Source organism: Pinus tabuliformis, chromosome 4_1 (genome assembly GCF_031772625.1).
Source record: "Pinus tabuliformis cultivar Carrire ecotype Pingquan chromosome 4_1, CPIR1, whole genome shotgun sequence".
Classification (NCBI taxonomy): Eukaryota; Viridiplantae; Streptophyta; class Pinopsida; order Pinales; family Pinaceae; genus Pinus; species Pinus tabuliformis.
Window position 1 is genome coordinate 656,113,495 of NC_142303.1, and position 5,959 is coordinate 656,119,453.

General features: G+C 36.8%; 1 pseudogene; it reads left to right on the top strand.

Moving 5' to 3' along the window:
- The first annotated feature begins 323 nt into the window (after positions 1-323).
- Positions 324-1,294, top strand: LOC149177787 (pectate lyase 1 pseudogene; annotated as a pseudogene).
- The last annotated feature ends 4,665 nt before the right edge of the window (positions 1,295-5,959 follow it).

Below are 5,959 nucleotides of genomic sequence, written 5' to 3' on the forward strand. Positions count from 1 at the left end.
ACTATGACTCCCGGATACGAAGATGATGAGGGGCCATATTATGACATGGGATGGGAAGTAAAAGTTGTCACATGAAGTGGAAAATGATTAAGATTTAGTTACAGCATTAATTAGCATGACTGTAGGAAATAAAACATTGAGATGGGGCGACCATGTTATGACACGGCATGGCCACTATATAATTGAGGTTTGAAATACAACAAGAACCCAAACAAGTTTGCATAAACTCACATGCAATCTGATCGTGTTACCTCTACTTCAACTTTTGCCTCATGTTTCCAATTCTAGGCACATCCATGCATCAAATGAATTTAACTCCTCATATGGCCATCGCAGCATGGATGTTATTAGCTCTGATTTCGGTGTTGTTGCAAGCCTCCCTATCTTTTTCTGCAAGCAGCAGCTCCAACGCCATTGACAACTGCTGGAGAAGAGATGCAAATTGGGCGCAGAATCGAATGAAGTTGGCAGATTGTGCTGTGGGCTTCGGAAGCGCCGCCAATGGAGGAAAAGGAGGGCAGATCTACACCGTCACCACCCCTGATGACAATCCCACAAATCCGTTGCCCGGTAGTTTGAGATATGGAGTGACCCGCAAGAATCCACTGTGGATTTTCTTTTTTTTTTTTTTTTTAATCTAGGACAATCGGTAATTGGTGAGAGTTATCCTAAATAGACCCAGGATCAAATCTAACTGGCTTCCACTATAAACCTAGGCTACGTGCAACCGCCCGCAAGCCACACAATAGCAGGAAACTTATGCCTCAACAAGAGCCGAGACGTCTGCTATGGGGTTGCCTACTCTTCTAGCCAAGACACAACAGGTCATATATATACTCAATGAGATTTGAACCCTCATCTCGCGAGTTTCACCCCTGAAACTTGCTGTTGAACCTCATATCCACTGTGGATTGTTTTTGCTAAAGATATGAACATAAAGCTTCAGATGCCCCTCTCTGTTGCAAGCCACAAGACTATTGATGGAAGAGGGGCCAATGTTGAGATCAGTAATGGGCCTTGCATCCGCCTTGACAACGTGAACAACATTATTATTCATGGGTTGAACATCCATGACTGTAAACCCAGCGTCGCGGGTAACGTTGAGGTGACGGAGTCCGTCACCTGGATGACAAAACAGGATCCAGATGCTATATCTATCACTGGTTCTAAAGATATATGGATCGATCACAACACCCTCTCCAGGTGCTTAGACGGTCTCATTGATTCCACAGCTATTACTATTTCCAACAACCGTTTCACTTATCATGACAAGGCAAGTTTACTTAAAGTGTGATTGCGGATTTTAGCAATATTTTAAAATTTAATAACATGGGAAATCCTAATGTTTAATTTTTGGCACATGTTTGTATGCGATCATGGATTTTTCCCCGTCCCAATGTAAAAGCTTGAGGCTCATTTACTTTGCCGCTTGGATGGCATGCAATCGCTGTCCACGCGGCACCAGGACATCTGGTAGCTCATCCGCCTTCACATGGCAGAGATAAGGTGCCATTAACTCTGGCGGTCCGTCCTGTACGTGGCTGGCAGTTTGAGTCAGCACCGTGGGTAGTCCCGCCATCATCGACGGTGGTGATCTCACCTTACTATCCAACGGCTGTCATAGACTTGCGAATTTCAACCTATGCCCCAGTCCAGTGTGGTGGAGTTCATTTGGAAGGTTGCTCCTCGCAGAGCCCGTTCTAGTAGGCTCAACCCATGCCGCCCGAGATGCCAACTTCTCAGTTCTGGTTCCACTGCTGGCGATTCCGGGTCTACTGCTCCCTTCAGGTAAACAAACTTTGCAGGGGAATTTTTTTATGTGATTCTCCAGGTTAGAAATGCCCCATTTGGTGATAACTGTGACCTCGTCCTGCATTCTTTTGGTTGCAGAGTTCGGGTCTCCAGGGTGATAGTCTGTTGCATCACTGAAGGGCTGGTCTGGCACACGATGGCTCCATCCTACTTAGGTAAAACTTCCAACTCTTTGCCGTTGTCTTCCCTCTTCTAAACTGTCATAATTTTTCCTATTTCACCATATTGACGCAGTATTTTTACTTTGTTTCATGCCCTGGTTGTTTGGATACAGGTTGGACGCCCATTCTAATTTAAGGAAAACCCTCCTAGGGTTCCAGGTATGCACATTTCCTTCGGCCGCCCTCGAATGGAAAGTCTTCATTTATTAATAGATGGAAGGTTAGCTAAGGGGTATTCTTCGACTGTGTCTCTGTCGAGTTGTATGGAAGTTCCTGAGGTTGAGCTCGGGTTTTACGTGTATAGTTTTATTTCCTTTGCTACAGGAATTTTTGGCATTAAGCCATAGTTTCTAGTTCCTGTACCGGCCCTTGGATTATGGCACGACTGTACATAGTCATGTTGCGGCATGCTTCTCTCTTGTTACTGTAATGTAAATTAAAATACGCTGGTGCTGAATTCAGATATTGACGTTTATTCTTTTACTGTTCCTATACTGCATATTCTGAGGGTGTATTTGCGATAAATGGAATATAAGGTTTTCTTCTATGGATGTCGGGTTCGACCAGCTGTTGACTTATATCTGTTATTTATTATCTGACTATAATGCACAGTTTTGTGAATGTATCCTGTATTTGGTTTCGGTCTCAAACCTGCTTACAGTCACAGGCATAATGACACTCTGCTAGGTTTCTTTTCTCGGTTCTTTAGGGTTTTGTTACTTAAAATACCCTACTTAAGGGTTTGAAATACCAGGGTATGAGACTTGGCCACACCTAAGATTGCTATCTGGCCTAATCAGGCTCAGATGCTGCTCTTGAATGGCTGTCCCACGACACTGTAGCTCAGCCCTGGCTACAGCGCATCGTGACTCTAACAGTAGGTCTTTGTTTTATCATTCACAGAATTGTCTTTGGTTTTGAGAAACGTCAATTGTCTTTCAATGTTACATGTGAAATGGTTCCGAATAAAATAATCACTACCCTCCCTGATCTTTCTATGTCATGCACAGTTCCTTGCTACGCTGTTTAAATGTAATTATTAATGTGGACAGTTTCTTTTTCTTATTGTTTTCCATTGCATGGCATTGTTCTAGATATCAGTGTACATTCCTTACCACAGAGTTTCCTTGTCTGTATCTACCCTTGTGGAAACACTACGCTGGTTAATGCAAAACCCTTGTACCACTTTTAAATTAGATAAGATACAGAGGGCTGTTATTATGACTCTGTGCTAAAGTAAACCCTGTACCTATCGCCATCCCGCTATCATCTCATGACCCCACTGTTTAAACCCTCGGGTTCACTTTGACTCTAATTAATGACCTCTGATGAGGCTAACTCACAGAATTTAACTTTCAGTTTAATACAACCATTAATCGAAGTCCTCTAATAAGACAATAAGACTGATTTACAGAAAGAAAATCCTTCAGATTCACTGCAAATATTGTTAAATACAACTATTAATTGAAGTCCCCTGATAAGACTAGTTTGCAGAAAGAAATTCTTCAGTTTACTACAGATATTAATGAAATTCAGGTTAACACCTTATACCTGGTTTTCTGCCCAATAAGTAGTTCAAAGAATAAGTCAGCACTGCTTTCTGCAGTCAACCAACCACCCGACCATGAGATTGTCCTTCAAGACTAATCTCCCCCCTGGCTTACTCAAAGACAAACAATCCTTGACAATTGTCTGCGCTCTGTGCCCTTACCATCTGGTCATCACCAGACTTGGAAAGCTTCCTTTCTCCTGCTCACTGGAGGTCCTCTACTGCACAGCCCTTTCCTCTTTCCTTCCCTCTTTCTTTTTTTTGGGAGTCACCCGCGGTGGAGGAAAAGGCAGTTAGGATTTGCAACTGTTTCTTTTTTTTATTTAAAAAAGAAGAAGAAAAGAACATAACTTCCCTCCTCAGAAGTTACGTGATATTCCTCGTAACCAGGAACTCATTTCTTTTTATTCACAAATAATAAAATGTCAATTTATACAGCGTAAAGTACCATCTTCCATCAGTTTGTTTCTTTTCCTTTTAACTAGGGTAAATAAAATATTTACAAAATCTTGGGGATATTACAACTCCACACACACAACTTGTTATTATTTAATTGGCAGAGTAAACCTACAGATTTACAGGGGTGCCAGGTTTTGTTGGAACACAAAGTAAAACTTGGGCGTAAATTTAGTAATGAATTGAATCCCCTCTTGCTAAACAAAGGTAATATTAATAACCCATATGCGCTGGTTTCTATCAGACAACAATTTCTGTGGTGGTTTCTCTCATACACGAGTACTATTTGTGAACTTTGAATGTGAAACTACTTTGAAAGAACATTCAAAATGATTTTATTTATTTATTTTTAAATAATTTTTTATATTGTCTCTAGAGAGACAATTATGGACATTTATTTTTTTAAAAATAATTTTTTATATTGTCTCTAGAGAGACAATAGTTTGAATTATGGACATTTATTTTTTTTCAAATAATTTTTTATATTGTCTCTAGAGAGACAATTATGGACATTTATTTTTTTTAAATAATTTTTTATATTGTCTCTAGAGAGACAATAGTTTGAATTATGGACATTTATTTTTTTTAAATAATTTTTTATATTGTCTCTAGAGAGACAATTATGGACATTTATTTTTTTTAAATAATTTTTTATATTGTCTCTAGAGAGACAATTATGGACATTTATTTTTTTTAAATAATTTTTTATATTGTCTCTAGAGAGACAATAGTTTGAATTATGGACATATTGTCTCTATAGAGACAATATGTTTTTAATCTCAGCTATTGTCTCTAAAAAGACAAAAATATAATTGTCTCTAAAGAGACACAAATTAAGTTGTCTCTAGAAAGACAAATGAAATTGTCTCTAGAGAGACAAATCAAATTGTCTCTTAATAGACAATAATTCTTGTCTTTATAGAGACAATAATAATATGTGTTCTATATTGTCTTAATAGAGACAAATTTTTGAGACATTATATTTTGAGACACCCGCTTAGAGACAATATTTAAGAGAATACACAAGTTTCTTTTTGTCTTAAGTTAAGACAATTGACTCAAATATTGTCTTAAATGTTGTCTTAAAACCCCCTTACATGCAGTAGTGAGTGAAGATAGCAGGAGAGTTCTTACAAGAGGGAAATGCCTTACAATGTAGTTAATAATAATGATTTAAAATAAGGTTGTAATTTAGTTGATTTTTATTATTTTCTTAATCATTGCAAATGTGATATAGTTATGAGGTAAGTGTCTTGATGTGTATCATAAATTGATGCCTATAGACTTTTATAGCTACTTAATTTATATTGTTCGGGTAGTAAATGGGGTGAATGATATTTCTAATTTAACTTGAAAACTTGACTTTGTAATTTACTATTTATAATGATTATAATATAAATGTTAAGATTTAGCGATAATCATTTATAGTAATGCCTTTATTTATCAATGATTATAAGTTATTCTTCACCTACACAATAGCACATCATAGATAGCCATTTTTAACATTCATACTTGTTATTAGGAATTTATTTTTGTAATTTGACATAAACTATGGTTTAAAAAGTGTCTAAATATGTTTTCTAATTTATTTTGAATGATTAAATTATATTTAATAATAAAATTGTAATAATATTTTTTAAAATTTATCATTTAAATATAATAAAAACTAAAAAACCGTATAACAAAAATGTAAGAATAGATAATAAAAATATTCCAATCTCAATCACTTTTCAATAACCATATTACATAGAGAAGTGAGATTGTTTAGAATTCCAAACTTCCATCTTTTTCTAAAACTATTCCAAGTTTTACAAGTCTCCATGTTCATATTCCATTTAAAGCATTCCAATTTCACCTATTTTCGAGTAACCACATTAAATTGAGAAAAAAAATGCCAATTCTTAATGTACTTACATGATGTTGTGTTTGGGAAAATATTGACGAATATTAAGCACATTGGAGGAAGTTAATTGTTGACTTA